Source organism: Molossus molossus, unplaced genomic scaffold (assembly GCF_014108415.1).
Source record: "Molossus molossus isolate mMolMol1 unplaced genomic scaffold, mMolMol1.p scaffold_m16_p_7, whole genome shotgun sequence".
Classification (NCBI taxonomy): Eukaryota; Metazoa; Chordata; class Mammalia; order Chiroptera; family Molossidae; genus Molossus; species Molossus molossus.
The window spans coordinates 12046613-12066177 of record NW_023425401.1 but is presented as its reverse complement, the minus strand read 5'-3'; the positions used below and the strand labels follow the sequence as shown (position 1 = coordinate 12066177).

General features: G+C 43.8%; 1 protein-coding gene and 1 non-coding gene across 4 annotated transcripts in view; one reads left to right on the top strand and one right to left on the bottom strand.

The window, feature by feature from the left end:
- CREB5 (cAMP responsive element binding protein 5) overlaps nucleotides 1-19565 on the top strand; it is a 392461-nt gene that overhangs the window by 328659 nt on the left and 44237 nt on the right. The window lies entirely within an intron of this gene.
- LOC118620538 lies at nucleotides 2091-2194 on the bottom strand. Its single transcript, XR_004957453.1, has one exon. It is a non-coding gene; the product is annotated as a U6 spliceosomal RNA (small nuclear RNA).

Here is a 19565-nt window from a genome sequence, read left to right as displayed (position 1 = left end):
GGCCCTCGGGTTGCTTGCACAGGCTGTAGCACCAGCACCACTTGCCTGTGGGTAGTGATGCATGAGGTGCCATGAATAATTCAAGCGTTCCGGGGGAGCCGGAGGTGCGAGGAGGAGCTTGTGTCCAGATCCATGGCAGTGTATAGTTTCTGCTCCTTTGAACATCCACCTTGGTCACCTGCTCTCAAAGGGAAAGATGGGAACTTCGTGTCCTTCCTGCTCAGTCACAGGATCTCTGCTGTAGTCACGCAAGCCCAGTGCGGAGTGTCTCCCTTCCGAGCAGCACAGGCTGACATCCCCGAGCTAAGTCTCCAGAAGGCGGGATGATGATACATGTCAGTTCATATTCTACCTGCAGCTCCTACTAACTTAGAGGAACACGCCGGTTGCCAAGAGCTTGCTGGCAAGTAGCCCCTTGGAACACCATCTTTATTAGAGCTGTGAGAACTTGAAAAAAACCACTCCTTCTTACTTTCCCAACAAGCTCTCCAGCTTCTTACCTCCTGCTTTACCATGGCGAGAGATCCTTCACTCTCCACTTGGCATCGAGCAGCATCCAATTTAAATAAGAAGATATTTTAAAGATACGGATGCCATGCCTTTGCTTGTATCTGCCTCGTTAGGCACCATGATACCAAGAATAACAACAGCTTTTCAAAGCTCTCCAGGAAACTGTCTCACCTGAGGTCTGAGTTTATACACCCCCGTTACATAAAAAGACAGCCCTCCCTGAACCTAAACTGTTGAAATAGGTAAGGATGGTTCTGTAAAGTGGCCACGTCCTGTATGCATTTCAGGAGTCAGTTTGGGGATAATGAAAGTTTACAGTTGACAAGGTGACGCATGGTGGGGTGGGTACATGATCCATGCCCTGGAGGAGTTTATAGCCCCTAAATGGGGGAGCAGGAAGTTTAATAATGCAAAGCAGTTGATGACCAGCATGCCACATGCACACGTAAAGAGGAAGGGCTACAGAAGGAAAACAATTCAGGGAAGGAAAACCCGCGTCTGGGCTTGGTGGGCTTGGAGAGAAGACTTGCTAAAGGAGGCAGGAAATGAACAGGTCATTGAAGGAGAAACAGCCTCTGGCTCCTTCAGGGGAGGAACATGGCATGAAGAGAGAGGTGGTGATGCCGTTTGTAACAGTTGTTCGAGATCCAAACTCTCGAGTAGATGAATCAAATGACCGGGGACCAACTGTGTGTCTAGGGATCGGCGATAGACCTGTTGAGCCGAGACGGATCCGTGTGAGAGAGGAGAGGTCCAGTTGGCAGGTCACACGGGGTGCTAGCCAGACTGTGGAGGCTCAGGGATGCCAGCCGGAGGAAATGGTCATTATCGCTGAGGCAATAATGACTCACTGAGGATTACGAGCAGGGAGGGACATGATGAAATCAGTTTTTTGGGGAGATGCATCTGGCAGTGATGTGCAGAAGCACACATCAGCTAGTAACAGAAGAAAACCCCCCTGAATTAGGACTGTTACAAGGCCCACTCTGGGCAGCGCTCTGCAATGACTGAATGCTGGACTCTGCTCATCCCTGCTGGTGGCCGAGGGACGAAAGGAAGGCCACTGCCAACGACCCAGCTACTACTCAGGTGGCCTCTCATTTCCGTCGTCTCAGAGGTTAAAGTGCATTTCTGACGTGTTGCAGGGATCTTCCGGTCCATTCTTTCATTCATTCATTTAGCAAACATTAGTTCAAACCTGCTGGGTACTGGGCACCATGACAGACCCTGGGGCTATAAAAAACATAAAACACATTCTGTCTTCTCAAAGAATGCAATCTAATTGCTGTAGATATTTTTGTACAGAACATAGGAAGGTGCAGAAGCCCAGAATCTGCAGCATATATGGCACCAATGTGTGCCATCCTGTCGGTGAGCATCACTGGCCTTGCAGAGGCTCCGCTACTCTGTGACACCGTGTGTAAGACAGAGTGTGGCGGAGGGCAAGCCATGGTCACAGCAAGGGCCTGCAGCTCCCTCTCAGCGATAAACATAGATTGTGCCTCACTAGCCCTTGCATTTCAGTGGGATAGCGACCTGCTTGTTTTTTTTTGTTTGTTTGTTTTAGTTTTAAAAGACCAAAAAATCTGGAACGCTTCACGAATTTGCGTGTCATCCTTGCGCAGGGGCCATGCTAATCTCTGTATCGTTCCAATTTTAGTATATGTGCTGCCGAAGCGAGCACACGACCTGCTTGTTTTGCACGTAGAAAGGATTCTTTTCCAGAAATTTTCATTGAGAACCCCAAACTTCCCTAACCAGCGTGACTACCAGTGGTGTTTTCCAGAATGGCTCCTCTTCAGGGAGCATATTGGTTATTAGTATCAGCCACAGCCATATACTTTGAACTTGGCAAGAGCCTTAACTAATGTTCAGAGACATTTGTTGGGAGTTGACAGAAGTTTTCGGAGAGAGAGAGGGAGAGAGAGAGAGAGGGAGAGAGAGAGAGAGAGAGAGATCAATGGACTATCCTTGCATCATGTTTAAATTGCTGGTTACAAGAATTCAATACATAATCTTATAGATAATTGGTTCCGGCACTTGGCCTTCTAAGATTGTATAATCAACAGTTAAGAAATGAATCTTGACAGTCTGCAGTATGTTGTTTACAGGTACTGAGTTAAACACGGGTAACACCCATCACCGTGCATTATTGCCAGTTTTCACTCAGCCATGCTAATTTTTTTAGCATACTGTTATATAGTATTTTTCTTCAGCCAGGCACACTGAATTATTATAACAATCTTTTGAGATATTTACTAATACCATCCATATTTTAGAGAGGAGGGAACTAAGGCACAGAAAGGTCAAAAAGCTTATGCAAAGGTCCACAGTTAGTAAGTAGCAGAGCTGACAATAAACCCAGGAGTCTCACTGCTGGAGTTCATTCCTCTACTTACTCTGTTGCCATAACCACAGGCAGCAGTACGGGAAAAGAAATATATAGAGTAATAGTATTAGTAGAGGGAGTAGGTGGTGGTGGTAGTACTAGTCAGAGTAGTAATGTGGTAGTAGGGTTACAGTAGTAGTAGCATCGTATTCTAGTACTCCAGTGAGAGAAGTTGCAGCAGCAGCAATAGCAGTAGTTGTAGTGGTAGCAGTGGTGGTGTTTAGTGTGGTGTTGTAGTATTAGTCACCATAGCAACAGTAGTAGCAGTACCAGTAGTGGTGTTGGTGTATTGGAGTGTTGTAGTAGTAGTAGTAGCAGTAGTGTCGGTGTAGCGGAGTGTTGTAGTAGCAGTGGTGTCGGTGTAGTGGAGTGTTGTGGCAGCGGTGGTGTCGGTGTACTGGAGTGTTGTAGCAGCAGTGGTGTTGGTGTAGCGGAGTGTTGTAGTAGCAGTGGTGTCGGTGTACTGGAGTGTTGTAGCAACAGTGGTGTCGGTGTAGCAGAGTGTTGTAGCAGCGGTGGTGTCGGTGTAGCGGAGTGTTGTGGCAGCGGTGGTGTCGGTGTAGCGGAGTGTTGTGGCAGCGGTGGTGTCGGTGTAGTGGAGTGTTGTAGTAGCAGTGGTGTCGGTGTAGTGGAGTGTTATTGCAGCAGTGGTGTCGGTGTAGTGGAGTGTTGTAGCAGCAGTGGTGTCGGTGTACTGGGGTGTTGTAGCAGCAGTGGTGCCGGTGTACTGGGGTGTTGTAGCAGCAGTGGTGTCGGTGGAGTGGAGTGTTGTAGCAGCGGTGGTGTCGGTGGAGTGGAGTGTTGTAGCAGCAGTGGTGTCCGTGTACTGGAGTGTTGTAGTAGCTGTGGTGTTGGTGTACCGGGGTGTTGTAGTAGTGGTAGTAGTCATTGTAGTCGCAGCCATCACTGTCTCTGTTGTCCTTTCAGAGATGAGGATATTGAGGCTTGGGAAAGTGTAGTGATGTGTCAGAGCAGGATTTCGCATCTGAGTTCTTTGCTATCTCTCAGGATGAACATTAAGAAAAGAGCTGTTTCTGTAGCCTGTAGAAATCACAGCTGAGATGCATTTAGTCCAATAATAACATGGCCATTGGTTTGGTAATGCTGCCTTAACCTACATGGTGCTTGAATGGGTTTGGTATAGTTGTTATCCTTGGTCGAGTCTGTCATGTTTAAGGACCAGTTTGTTCAAGTGTAGCTGGGAAGTGTGAGGGCTGGGATGTGAAGAGAAGGGAAAAGCCAGTCAAATTAGTTGTGACAGAACTAACTTGTCAATTCAGGGAGACGGATCGAGCCAGTAGCCTCATGTAGACCCCACTGGGGTCCGAGCCCCCAGTCTGCAGGTCACTGAGTCAGGCCCCTCTGAAATCCCCCCCGCCTGCCCCCACCACTTAGAGCAGTAAAGACCGATTAAACATGTTTATATATCATTTGAAAATGGTTCTTTCAGGAAACGTGTGGTTCTTTAAAGTCATTTTAAAACCTGAGATTTTACTTTAGTTTATTTATATTCTAGCCAAAAAGAGCCCAATGTTGAGCACAAAGTCCCATGATATATGGCACCCTCCGGGACCATTGTCAGAACTGTTTTATACAGTTCTACTCTAGCAATATAGCCTTTCATGGGTCCTAATTAGTTTTGTTGGTTGACTTACAGAAAAGTGTATTTAAAGTGAGACGTCAGCAATTCCACTGAGTATTAATAAAAAGCACTGTCAGGAGGCCAGTGGAGGAGCAGATGTCTCAGTCCTGAGCACCCCGATTTCTACTGGGGGTGATTAACGCAACTGTTTCGCATAGAAATCCTTCAGTAGAAACTCCTGAAGATTATTCAGACCACGGATGTGCATGTTTGTGTGTGAGTACATGCACAGGCGCACACACATATTTTTTTCTTAAATAAAACAAGATTAACGATAGATTAATTGAGCTTTTGGAACTCCTGCCCAGTATACTTCTGTGAACATATATGCCACGGAGATTGTATTGGAAACTCAGCTGAGTTTGGGCTAAGGTACTGTATATCTTGCCAAGTAGAGAGGAAATCGCTCCAAAATAAAGAGAAGAAGCAATAAAATATAAATTTGCCCAATTTTGACATTTGCTTCTGCCAGATATGTGAAGTCTGACTTTGGTTATTTATACTTACATGGGATTTCTTAGAATCATGCAGCTGAAGAATGTTGTCTCAGAATTTCAGTTGCTCGAGCAGATGTGTAGTGTACTTTTGTGGTTTTTACAGTAGATATGCGCCGTCCAGCAGAAATTATAGATGCACAATTAGACTCTGACAACGCACACATTCACGGAGATCAAACCATGTTCCTGAAATGAGGGCTTAGTTTTCTTTATTTCCTGCTGAGTTTACCAAGTGGAGCGCTGGCTGCCAGCATTTCTAGCTAAGAAAGTTTGCTGAAAAACCATTTCCATTCATCGGTGCCCAGGCCAGGTTGGAGGGTCACTTGCCTTTCCGTGGAGAACGCAGAACAGGAGGGTCACATGTCATTGCTCCAGCTTGTCTCTGCTCCACAGCCCTGGCGGTGGGAACTGTTTGGAATGTAGATACCACACCACTTTTCAGAATGCACGACACGCTCAGGTTGATGTTTGTCTGTGGTATGCCATGGGTGTTTATTATGTGGAAGAAACAGAAAGCTTGCCAATCCACATCACTAATGCAAGTTTGACTAATGACATCAGCAGTAAACTAGAATTTAGCGTCTAACCACATACAAATAGGTCTCAGGCTGCTGGTTATGCCGTGATGTCAACCCTGATGCCCCTTCCTTCATTAGCTGATGTGCTTTTCGGGGTAGATGCCAAGAGAAAGAATTTAGTTTTGTTTTCCTAACGCACGAAACATGTTTTGAACAATAGAAATACTTCTCTTTCAACAGTTTTCTGGCTTTTTGATTTCCCAACTCTGTTAATTACACCCTCTGAGTCTGTATTTCCAGGTCTTTATTAGAACACAACATTACCTACAGGAGAGTTGATTTCTAAATCAGATTGGGTTTGCACACACACCTTTCTCTCCTCTCCCTGGAGACTCTGTTGGCATCTACAAGTAGCAGCAAAACCAGACCAACCAAATTATTCTGCACTTGTGCGGCATCACTGCAGGTTAGGACAGTAGCCGAACCAGTGCAGAGCGGTGTTTACAAGGTCCTACTAATGATACCACCTTGAAGATCCGAGGGAATGATTCAGACCTGCCAAAGGTTCCGCTTCAACCAATGCTGCCTCTGCATGTTTGTGTTCATCTGATGGGCAGTCTTGTCATGACTTATGTAGGGCACATATTATCATTTGTGGCTGTCTCTTTGTGAATCAGCATTTACCTTGGTGGTAGGCTGTTTAGCCATGTGCAACCCAACTATTTATTAAAAAGCATTTTGCTCCAAAGGAGAACATTGACTTAGGAACACACATCCATTCGGGGCAGATCCACGTCTAGAGATGAGAAGAAGTGATAGAAGAATAGACTGTTTTTTAAAAAAAGAAGAAAGAAGCAAAACCTACTACACGTGACTAGCTTTTGTATCCATGCCTCTGTGAGCCTACACCACTGTTTTCTTGGCACAGAAACACATACAAATGAAATCGTTGTTGAATATATGAGAGAAATTTAATTAGGTGTAATAATAGTACCCTTCATTTTCAAAGCACTTTACAAATGCTAACTAATTAATCTTCCCTAATATTTCCAAGTGGTAGGAACGTATATTCCTGTGCTTAGAACAGCACACACAGGGTGCTCACCTCCCAGAAAGACTGTCGGAGACTCTGTCCATGTACGTGTCCCCCTGCTTCCTGCACATTAAACCAGAGGACATAGTGTCACGGGGGAACCGTGGCACGGCACGGAACAGTGTAAGATTGCCAGTGCTAGAAAGAGAGACAGAAGAAATGGCTCTAATATCCAGAAATTCAAAGTACATCAGTGTATGTCTGATGAGCTCAAGTGCAAGAGGAGAAAAAATAGGATGAAAAGAAATATATTTTCATATAGAGTTGTTTACTTAGGTGGGAAATGTGTTCCTCTGAGCAGGGAACAGCTTGGACGAGACTGTAGATGAGGTTCCACATTTACTGTTAACCAGCAGTGAGCCCTTGGGCAAGTTCTTAAGTGCTCTGAACTTCCGTTACCTCACTGGTGAGGCTGGGAGTGTCAATCACCAAGGCCCTTTGTCCTCACACTCATGGGTCTCTGCTCAAGGCAGAGGGTGAGTCAGTGAGGAAACCTCCATTCTTCAGAAGGGTCTCAGCAGACTGTCTTTTGAGTGGGTATCTCTAGCTGCTGAGTGGGGGCACGGTAGAAATCTCCACACAGTACATTTCACCGATTAAGTGTAAACTCAAGCCTTAATTCAAGATCTCTGTCTCGTGGTACCATACCACTGTGCAAATAGGCAGGGGCTGTCCAACTGGTGGAAATCTTCTAGTTAACATTTTGTATGTCTGGGAGAAAGTTCACGTGTTTTCCGATACATCATCACCTTGAACATGTGAGAGGGGTGTGTGTGTGTGTGTATCATTTGTCTTATGGAAATATTTGCGTGAGGAGTAAAAGTGATAATTCAGGAAAAGAAGCCAATTATATGTGCCAAGACCAGGGAAGGTTTCAGTGATTCCTTAAGTGTTTAAATCATTTTTTTTAAGCAGTGTGATTCTGGTTGTTTTTGGAAGGAGAATAATTTTTAGAAGTGAATTTGTGACATAATGATAAAACAGTGCGAAAATGTGACTACACTATAACATGTCTGGTCGAGGATAAAACTGACCTCATTCTCCAACTTCTTAGGAAGAAAGTCTGTAGTGAGGAGCAAGGTAGACCTGCCATCCGAGTCATTCCAGATGAAGCCTTATAGATGTCCCCAAATATCCACGCAGCATCACGACCGTGTGATCCAAATTGATCGGTTTCTTAAACTAATTTGCCACATTTGGGATAAACTACTATTTTGCTTATCGGGAAGGGGAGGTCCGTTAACTTCAATGCCTCACATTTCATGGAAAATCCTAAGATAAAATCATTGTTTTACAGAAACAAAAAGTTTGAATAGCATTTTGCAGATTTCGATGTCAAAACGATGCGCTCACACTTTCAGGTCACGTAGATTCAATCACTTTTAATTTTAAAAGAACTCTCCATACCTTGTGTTAGGTGGTTCGCGTTCCCTGGCAAACATTCATTCACTGTCTCCTGTTGTGATCGCTGCGGACAAGGCTTAAAATTGTACACACAGCACTCGATGCCGAAATCCTGTTGAGACGCACCGAATGCTACCAAATTTAAAGCAGAATAATGCCGTGGCATGAGTTCAGTCTGCATTTCTCTGCCGCTGTGCACCACAACCAGGAACCTTCTGGGCCTTGAACTGTACTCCTAATCATCACGAAAGAAAAGAAAAACCTGATCATCCTCAGGATACTTTTCTTTCCTTAAGCGAATGGTTAAAATCAATCATTTTTTTTTTTTTTTTTTTGAGACTCTCAGGTGACCCCTAGACAGTGTGACAAGGAGACAGTTCAGTCTTGTTCATTCATTCATTCCCTCCCGGAGCTCTAGGGCTTCGCTCTGCGTTCGAGCCGAGAGACATAATAAGCGTAATAAGCCCGTTCGGGAGTCTTGGCTGTTATCACTCATTAGCATAAACACAGAGTCCCTGAGGATCTTATCTGCAGAAGTGTTCCCTGTAAATGTGGGGGTTGTTTGTTCCTTCACAGCTTCCCCGGGGAAGACACTGATTGTCAGGGGCCTAGACAACGTGGGGGTTGTAACTGAAAGAGGCCTCACTGCACTATGATCCCCCAAAGTGCTCTTTCTCGTCCTGTGAGCCTTTTCCCTGATCTGTTCTGCTCTGCAGTATACAAACAGGCTGGCTCTCCCGCCCGGGGACCCTGCGGGGGCCTCCGCGCCCTCAGTGCGTCACTGACAGGCCCTCGGGTTCCGAGGTGCACGTGCGTTACATCAGCAGGTCTGTCTCCTTGGGAGAGTGCAGTAAGAGCTACTGCAAAGGGGGTCCCCTTTCCTTTCTGTAATGTGCTTTTCAAGCCAGGTCACTATTTCTTAGGAGTTTGGGATGGGGAACAAATTTTAGTTGTGAGGAACAGGAAAATCTTGGACTTGTTGCTTTAATATTCCGGAAGTTTCCCATGCAGTTATGCACCCTCTGCCCCCACCCTCCACTCGGCTCCCACTCGAGCCTTGAAAAGCTGGTCCCGCTGAAGGCCCCCCCTCCTCCCGTGCCTGGCCTCCTCACAGCACAGGCCTGAAGAGAAGAAGGGCCCTTGAATAGATTTCAGTGGATTCTCAATATTCCTATACATGATTCTGCTCTCATTCGGGGCCTTTGGTGATTGATTACAAACGTTTTTATTAGAAATGTTTCCTGAATTTTTTTCTTATTCTTAAGAGCATGATATAGTTATTTTACTTGGTGAGGGTAGTATAGAAATACAACTCATGATGCTGAAGATGTTTCCTTCAGTGTCCACTCAATGGATATAAAAATCGTCTTTCTGATGGCCTGCATTCACCCCTAAGTTTGCTAACATGTTCTTAATGCCATCTGTTATTTTTAAAAATTTCAACCAAACTATAAATAAGATCATGTTCACCTTACAACAAATTACACAATGCTAAGTACAAGCCAGAGCCAAGATGCAGGGAAGGTCTTGATGCGCTTTTTAAAAAACTGACCTAGAAGTCTACACGCCTTGTCTACCATTAGCCAGTTGGGTTTTGGATGGCAAACACCACACTTTGCCAAAGCTGTAAAACGCATGATGTTTAAGAGAAAGATCAAAACTAAAACGAGAGGGTTTATATGTGTAAATATTAGCTTAGTGCAAATATTCCTGCTGGATGGTCTATGACCATTTGATTCCGGTAGGTTGAAAGAAAGTCTGAGCTATAATTTATTTGTTTTCTATTTTCAGAGTGTGCTTTTCCACTTTTTAAAACTCTTTGCCAATGTTACTGATTTGTAAAGCTGCTATCTTCCTGAGTAATAAAAGTTTTTCTCAATGGGTGGACTATTCGATTTTTAAACTTAGGTTCGTTTGACATGTTTTAAAAAGTAACTGAGGATTTCTTTCACTTTTTTCCCCTCCAATGTGTAGATGTAAGTGTTGATAACAATTTCTGTGTTTACTGTTGTCGGTAATTTATTACTGGGGATAATGAGATTTAGGAGGGTCACTTACACCCTGTTGATGTCACATAAATCATCTTTCGTCTCTTCAGTGTCTTATTCAACCAAATGCAATCTTGTCTTCACATAGTCTTTTATAGATGTGTCCATTATGAAGTTGATGGTCAAATTCTCTGCTTATTATAGCCATGAAGTATCTATAATATTGGTCATTAAAATAGTGACAAAGATGAGCTGATTATTTCACTGTTATTTACATGAGTGATGTTTTCATTACTTTGAGTTATAAAATATTTGAAAGGTTCCCAAAACAGACTTTATTATGAATTAGCCTTTGGGTATTTCATCTCTGGTAGTCACAGTGTCATGATGGATCCAGAGACAATCGAATATACTTATTTTCTTGAACAAAATCTGAGCTTTTTAGTAAGCGTCAGTCACATAAGAGTGTATTTTCTAGATGTTCTAATCCTTGTACAAATCCAGCACTTTAGAATGTGAGAATATTTATTCAGGATCCTTCACCAACATTTTATTGAGTGCATTTTAGGTGTGCAGGTCAATCCTTAGCTGTGGGTCCTTCCGCTGGTATTCGTCTCTCAACTAGAGCAAATGCCACAGAATCACACGTGCTCCGTCTGTATCTTTTTTTTGTTGTTGTTGTTCAGGTAGAGTGGGAGGGAGAGAGAGGAACAGAGAGAGAAAGAGAAACATCGATGTGAAGGAACACATCGAGTGGCTGCCACCTGCACAACCCAACCAGGGCCGGGGACAAACTGCAACCGAGGTACGCGCCCTTAGCGGGAACCGAACCCGGGTCTTTCAGGACCGCAGGCCGACGCTCTCACCGCTGAGCCAAACCGGCCAGGGCCGTCTGTATCTTTGTGTGGACATCTCTGTTCACCTCTCCTGCGGAGCCAGGGCACCAGGAGACAGGAAAGGAGAAAGAAAAGGGAAACAAAAACAAAGCAACCAGAAAAGAAGGTCAGCACAAGCGATACAAAGAATGGAAAATATTGGCTGAGACATGAATGGCTTACGGAGGGAACTCTCTTCTTTGCCTGTTGGTCTTACAGCAGAAAATCTGTTTCTCATCGGTTGCACCGGCTCTCAAACCCAGCAGCATGTATGGTGGGCACACAGTAAGGTGCCCACAGACAGTAAACGGAGTCCCAGACAGAGCATGTTTCCACACATGGCCAGCAGCCGCTTCAGGACCTCTCTGCCCAGTAGTGCAGGTTGCAGATGCCAATGCCTGTGTGCTGGTCCATTTGGAAATGAACTGCCAGTCCTCACTGACTCTGGTCGCAGACGTTTTCTTTGGGTGGCACAGCGGGAAAAAGCCAGAGTTTTGAAATCAAACTAACGTGAGTTTCACACCTTGGACGAGTTACTTAGACTTGCAGCCGTGATGTTCCAGAGCACAGACTGGAAGTCCTGATACCCACCAAATACAAAATAAATGAGAGGGGATTTGCATGTTCATTAGCACGTGCCTGGTGCATAATAAGAACTCATTAAGTATTGTTTATTAATTTAGCTACTATGCTCAAAGTCTTTATGTTATAAACCATCTTTTTAAAGTTACTTCAAGATCTTTTAGCTAAATAAATGAGAAACTAAACAGAGTCTAATGAAAAGCAGAAAAAGCTATGCTTCACATCCAGGGTTTTTGCTAAATTCCCCATTTGGTTCTCGGTAGGGAATTTAAACAGGCCTCTCGAACGCTGTCCTGTTGTTGTCTGGCTTTCTCCATAAGCTCAGAGAAGCTGAAGCAGTTAGAGTACAGCTAACATCCAGAAAGGAGTGTGAGTGCCCAGTTTTTAGCCATCAGACTGCAGACTGCCCATCAGACTGGGGCTGTTTGTTGACCTGGAGGCTGGGAAGGATGGGCTGTCATGGGTGCCTGGGCCTTAAGTCGTAGCAAGGAGGATCCTCTGGCAGGCTCCACTCAGCCAGACGTTGTAGCCCTTCTAGACTTCCAGCCTCCTCACCTACCAGTCTCCACCGGAAAATGGAGGGAACCCCGTGCCTCCTCACCAACGAAAAGGCTCATTGACAAGCTAGCTGATGGTCACGATTTGCACCTCTCCCAAGTAAGGAAGAAGCACAAGTCATTTATGCGCCAATTAAAACACGGAGCCGCTACATTATTTCTGTACTGATGTCTAGATGTGCTTCTTCTGTGTATTTGTTGTAACAGAGAGTAGTACACACTTGGTTTTAAACTGCATGCTAGGAAAAAATTCTGGGAGGACCACTGCTCGAGACCCTAGGTTTTATCTTCACTTCATGACTTAATTTTTATAAAATTAAAATGACTCAATTTTGGATTTATGTATCCAAGCAACTTAGCCCACTTGTAAATTCTTTTCCCCTTCATGTATTATTTTTTCATTGTGGTTATGTGAACCAGTCTTAGCTACAAGCAGCGTGTCACTGATAAGTCAGAGAGCAAGGGGGTGGGGGGGAATCCTGAGATGAGTCAGCGGGCTCTCTCTGGTTGCTATTTTCATGACATTGTTTTCGTTCTTTGAGCTTTACTCTGTTTTTACTCTGTTCTTTCAGGAATCTTCCTATTAGTAAATATCTGACCCAACCTGGGTTCATTTTGAACTTGGCAGTGGTTCTGGTTCGAGATGTTGTAAATAACCAGGCAGTGCGGTGTGGCCCTACAGACTCAGAGGAGCTTTCTGACCTTCAACCCCTGGGTGGGGGGAGGAGAGACACACTGCAAACTGGCAAATACCCTTTCTCCCATCCTCAACTGTATCTCTGTGGCTTTTTCCACGTAAAAGAAAGTGACTTCCACAGTTAGGAAGCTGTGGAGCGTCTGTGTCCGTCCAGCCCCTGCTTCAAAACTCCCAGCCGTGGGGCAGAGCCCATGTTGCTCAAAGTCTCTTCAACCTGAAGCAGCTCCCTAAAGATCAGTCATTTTATGACCCATCTAAAATTTAATCCCTGATTAAAGGATTTTTGGAGCCATTCAGCTGGCCTATAAATACATTAAAGTTTAATGTCATTGTAAAAAGCAAAAAGAATTAAAATTTCAAGAAAGGTGCTTTAGAAAAACTTTCCACGTACCCTTAATATATTTGAGAGTGGTCAATTGAAAGAGATTCTCATAAGGATAAATATATAATAATACTATCATTTATACAATTTTGAGATTTTGCACATGTTGAATTTATTTGGTAAAAATAAAGAATTAAATTTGAATCGGATCCATCGTGTGGAGTAGTGGGGGTGTTGAAGAAAGTTCGAGGGCCATGTTCTGGGGAGACACGAGGTGCCCTTACGGGAGGGAGGCTCATTTCTTTCCTTTCCCCAGAAGGGAAGGAGGAAAGATTACTGAAGAAAAAGATTTTTGAGGGAAATAAGAGAGCGGGGAAGTAGCGAAGTTTCAAGGTGACTGGTGGCATTTGGATGCACTTAATATCCCGTGTTTTAGTCTTCCCCTTCTTGGGGGGACTCTACATCCCCAGAATAGGTAAAGTGTTTTTACAAACCATGTTGCATGAAGCAGGAGAAAAGGATTCCCAATATCTAACCTGAGATGTAGCGATTGCCCTCAGTATTTGAACATCTGCAGTGTGGGAAAGGAGTTCGAGTGGCAGAAAGACAGCTCTTATCTCAGGGTGAAATAGACGGCTGTCCAGTCAATGAGCTCTTCCAATCAGAGGGTAAACGAAACCTCCTGAGCGTACTGTGTGTGTATTTGGGCGAGAAGGATTCCTTCGTACAATCTCTAGTTTTAGTTCTTGATGACTAAGTTAACGTTTTAAGCAATCCTTTCCGGACAATTATCAAGAGAATCCTACAAACACCGAAATTTGGTCATGAGCTCCAATCTAGTCCCACCATTCATGACATCACATAAAGAAATGCCTCCCACCCAAATGAGTTAACCACGTTGGCCAATGTCCCAGAAGGAGACAGTTCCAACCAGTTGATAAAATCTGAGTAGAGTAGCTTTCACTGAGGATAGTCTTCAGTCAGCCTCCTTCTCTCCTTCTCAGGCAGCCTCCTGGGCAAAGCAACAAAGACCCTCATTATCCTCAGGCCATTCGGAAGACCCTGTCCTGTAAATGAGTGAGAGCTGACGTCCACCTACAAGTGCTCGGTTGTAAATTCAGTCCTCTGGTACTCCAAAAATAAAAACCAAACCACATCTATCTTCGGTCTCAGTGATGAAGGATTAATATGCAAAAAGTTAGGGAAGTAGTAAAAACAGACATTTATCTTCTTTTTCTCATTTTCTTTTACTGAAAGGCAATCAGATAAATTAGTCCTGTTTGACCAGGCCTGCAGCTGTAAGCTCATTCTGCTGGCACCTTGTTGGCTTATGAACCCCCCATGCATGTAAAGGACATGTGCTGGAGCCTCAATATGTCCTGTTACAGCTACGAAGTAGAAGTAATTAACTGTACACTCAGTGCATGCAATTAGGCTTTGACGTTAACGCCTCATTAAGGAGGACCGGGGAAGGTTCCTTGGTTACCTAACTATAATGTAATTCCTTGGACCCCATGGGGACAGTTAGAGTATGACCACAGCCAAAATAAAGAGATCCAATATTTGGTTCAGTCAGACAATCCAGGAAGCTAGAAATTGGGATCCGATTTAAAATATGAATCGAATCACTAGAACATTCTTCCATCTTTAAAATCAAGCATTTTCATTACCACAAAAGAGGAGGATTGTTGCCAATGGTGAAATTAGGCCAGTCTTTGACAGTAGGGCCATAGTTCTATACTACTGTGCCTAGAATGAGCTACTGCTGGCCGGTGACAGCCATGGAACCTGACCTCAGACTGGAGCAGGGCCCTCCCAACAACTTCTCCCAGTAGCCTTATTCTTGCCTCAAATGGAAAATTTTGTACAGGAGGTTAGAGTTGTGAAACAGTGAACTGTGAGGAGGGGAATTGGTGAAGAGAAGCGACGAAGAGGAAACATAATAAGGCTTCAGCTGCAACTTGGTTGGTTGTCTTGCCTATGAGAGCAGAGCTGTGGCCACTTCGAGACACGAGCCCATGCTCACCTCTCTTGGGCATCTACGGAAACCCTTTGCCTGGTGCGCTGGAGCATCAGCTTCTAGTTGTAAGCTTAATCCCATCACCAAAGTTGAGAACAGGGAAAGAGAAACAACAAAAACTAGAGCATCTATACATCCTCTTGCAGTTCTGCCCAAGAACATCTTCTTCATTAGCCAATCATCCTGCGTAAAGTACAAGAAGAAATTTGGTATGAGGTGTTTTATTGGGTATTTTAGAACTTTCATTATGATCCCTTTTTTTTTTTTTTTTCATTCGTAAGTCTACTTACTGTTTTGGTTTCCATAACCAGAAAAATGATGAAGAAAAAGGACAGAAAACCCAATTATGGTGATGACAGTTGCATCAGTGATGATGCTATGAGTTGATAATCTACCAATGGTTTTTGCCAGGGTACAAACTGTACGCAGGCTTCAAACTTTGAGTTGTGACATCAGCAGTACTTTTCTCTTTCTCCCATTAACGGATGTTTCCTCTTACCTTAGAAACACCATTATGCGTACTTGACATCCCCATGACTTTTGTGTAACTGCCAATTTGTACTTTTTTTGTAATTTTTTAAATTGATTTGAGAGAGAGAGAGAGGAAGGTAAAGATATATAGAAACATCAATGAAAGAGGAACATCAATCGGCTGCCTCCTGCACACCCCCACTGGGGGTCAAGCCCACAACCGGGCATGTGTAGCCAGGAATCAAACTGGGACTTCTCAGTTCATGGGATGTGGGAGACCGTTTGCATGGCATCTATCTTGTTAAAGTCTGCTCTGCTGTCTCCGGCCCCAGGGCGGGGTCTCTCTGCACGCAGTGCCTGCATTCCCCTAGATAATTGTTTACTCCATTCTTTGCTTATCATTTGTTCCACCTGGGGTATTTACTGGAATTGGCTTCAGGTGGGATACTCAACTGTTTCACCTGGTTTCCCCCTATATATTGCGTGAACTCCCCCTGAATAAACGAGACTTGATCAGAATCCTGTCTTGTCTCCATTTCTCGTGTCTCTTGTCCCACCTCATCCTCACTCCCCTCTAGAGTCCTCGTTGATCGACCTGCGGGCCAGGTCAATGGGACGATGGTCAATCCACTGAGCCACACCGAACAGGCCAATTTGTATTTCTTAATCCCTTCACCTTGTCTATCCATCTCTCTGAGCCCCTCGCATGTGGCAACTGTCAAAACGTTCTCTGTATCTGAGTCTGTTTCTATTCCACTTGTTCATTTATTTTTTTTTAATTCAATTGTTAATAGATATGTATTTATTCCCATTTTATTGTTTGTATTCTTTATCTTTTTTTTTTCTCCTTCTTCTTAAGACCATTTAACATTTCATGTAATATTAGTTTGGTGGTGATGAATTCCTTCAGCTTTTTCTTATCTGGGAAGCTCTTTATATTTCCTGTGATTCTGTCCTGGCCGGTTTGGCTCAGCGGTTAGAGTGTTGGCCTACAGTCCAGAGAGACCCGGGTTCAGTTCCCGCTAAGGGCATGTACCTTGGTTGCAGGTTGTCCCCGGTCCTGGTTGGGTTGTGCGAGTGGCAACCACTCGATGTGTTCCTTTCACGTCGATGTTTCTCTCTCTCTCTCCCTCTCTCCCTCCCACTCTATCTGAACAAAATATCAAAAAATGTCCTCGGGTGAGGATAAAAAAAAAATTATATGTCCTGTGATTCTAAGTGATAGCTTTGCTGGGTAATATTGTAACAGCTATGTATGATTTCAGATGGGTACGAGAATTATTAGGGTGATCATTTAGTAAGTTGTATAATGTCTAATCACTGTGTTGTACACCTGAAGCTAATATAATATTGTATGTCAACTGTAATTGAAAAATAAAAAATGATTTAAAGTAAAAATAAAAACATAAAACATTATGGAATAGTAGCAGAGCTGCAAAGAAAAGCTTTGTTACGAATTCGTTTCTATCTTTGAATACATTACCCTACTGTTCTACGCCGGGACATTTGCCTGTGGGCTGTGAGGGCATTTGGATGAACTGGTCTCCAAGGCCCCAGTGGTTCTGTACAAAGGCCAAGTGGCTGCTCCTTTAGGGGAGGAGGACAAGGCATGAAACTCTGTGTTCACAACCCTCAGGATTTTTCAAGGGACATATTCAATCAGTGAATGTTGCCTTATCAAGGGAGCCATCTTAGAACAGGGGGTTCTTTCTCCTGTGAGGGTCCCTTTCATCTTTAATAGGAAGGTAGGGACACCAGCCGCAGAGCAGAGTTGTGTGAGTACTGCATCGATCCCCACCGGGCTCCTAGCACATGCCCGCAGCATGGCCGTCCTGCGCGTATCCTGGTCTCGTTGGGCATGTCATCTATAACTCTGACCCTTCCATAAACTTCCTAGTGTATTTTTTAATGACAAGTGCCTGAAACAAAAAAGGATCTGTACCGAGGCCCAGACCTGGCGCTTGGTAATGTTTGAAGCGCAGGCTGCCAGTGTGCCATGCCGGGAATATCTGATTCACAGCCCCTGTGGGTGGGTGGGTGGCAGGGTGGGGTCCAATCTCTCAGGAGAAGACATTTTTCTTGCTTATAACTTTCTTCTTTGGTCATTTAAAAAAAAGGCTGAGTGACTGTGCTTCATGGAGTCTGAGCACATCCCGGCCCTCCTCAGCACGGCTGTGTGTCTCTCTATTTCCCCGACAGTACATTTCTCATGAGGGGCAAGTCGGTTCTCTCTTCCCGGCCTGGTAAAATCTAGACAGCACAGGGCAGTTCTCATTCTGAAACTCGCCCACTTTCTTGGGCAACCACCTACTTTGGCTGCCCGGCCTAGACTTTCAGAGACGTGGGGTAGTTTCACTCAAAAAGCCACTTCCCCAGAAAGCAGATGCTGGTGGAGTTTCCTGAATTTGGCAGAATTTCTCTTTAGAGAGACTCCCTCTTTTTCAGACAGCTGGACACTAGGACCTGTGCGCTCAGGTCTAGGAAATGCCTAAGTCGACAGCCACAAAGTGGTGGAAGCTGGGTCAAAACCACACGGGGAGCAGGGTACCCTTGAGGGCCCAGGCAGGTGTAAAACCAAACCCACCAGCAGAAGCTGTGAGCTCAGGGTCACTGAGTCTTGGCTCCTCCGGGGCAGGTGTGTCCACCACAGAACTACTGATTCATGAAACTGCTGACTCATCCTGCCAAATACTTAAAAAGAAAGGAGCAAGAATTGCTATGAACAAAGGAAACACAGGAAGGTAAATTCTCTTTTAAAGACACTTTCAAACTAAATACAGTAAAATTCACAATTATAGGCTTCATAGAGCAAAGCAATAAAGCCTTTGTAGAACACCGTCATTCTTTTTTTTTTAAATATATATAAATTAGCTGATAGCTGAAGAGACTAAAAGACGTCCAAGCTCACTCAGGTTCAAGATAAGAGAGCTTGACTTTCCTAAGCAAGTCCTCCCCCTTTTATGAATCACTGCAGGGCGCAATGCAGTATGGGAAGCATTTGGATTCAAAGATGACTCTTGTGATTGGCTCCTGTCTACTATTTTGCTAGTCAATGATCACAGGCAGCTTTCTTAACTTCATTGATCTCAATTTTGTCATTATGAAATGGACCGTATGGGTTATTGCAGCAATTTTCAAACGGTGTACCGTGGCATACTGGTGTGCCATGCAAGTTTTTAAAACATGCAATACCTGACTATTAGTTAGTCAGGGGCACTGACCTCTTTTCCCTTAGATTGTTAAATAAAACAATGACAACTGCCAACAAAACAATACCTGTCTGGTGTGAATAAATCAAAATTATACCTTTTTTTTGTTTTGGTCAGATCGGCAAAAAAATGTAATATATTTTTTGGTGTCTTACAGAACTTTACTGATTAGTTTGAGTGTGCCATGAGATAAAAAACGTTGAAAATCACTGGGCTCTTAAAAGGATTAAATGAGTTATTATAAGGCAATGTTTTAAGAGCTTTAGAGTTTTTTACTATTATTTTCAAGCATGTAAATTCTCCCTTTAAGCCCACATTCTGGCATTTCTTTTTTAATACCTGATTAATACTTTCTTAAATAGCTTGGTTTCCAAAAAGGAATCATCTTAAGACTGTTTGTGTTGAACTCCACCTCCCCCTGCTGCCATTCTTTCATTCAGGGGAAAAAAAAAAAAAAAAAAGTTAGAACCTAATTTCAAATGTTATAGCCTATTTGAATATATAATATCTATTTATCCTGAATTAGGAATGTAAAAAACCAAAAAGAACCTAGCAAATTAAGTTTTCATTCTAAAGTTTAAGCGTAAAATACCTAAAGGTTATGCCCTGTTATATAGCTATTCTTATCAAGTACTAGCCTAAAAGATTTCTAACAACTGAAGCTATTCCAGATAACTGGTAAACTAAAGCAGAGGTGGGCAAGCTATTTCTTTAAAAAATCCAGATAGTCATATGGTGTCTGTATCGTTATATCTCAAAAGCAGCCATAGACCATATATGAATGAATGGTT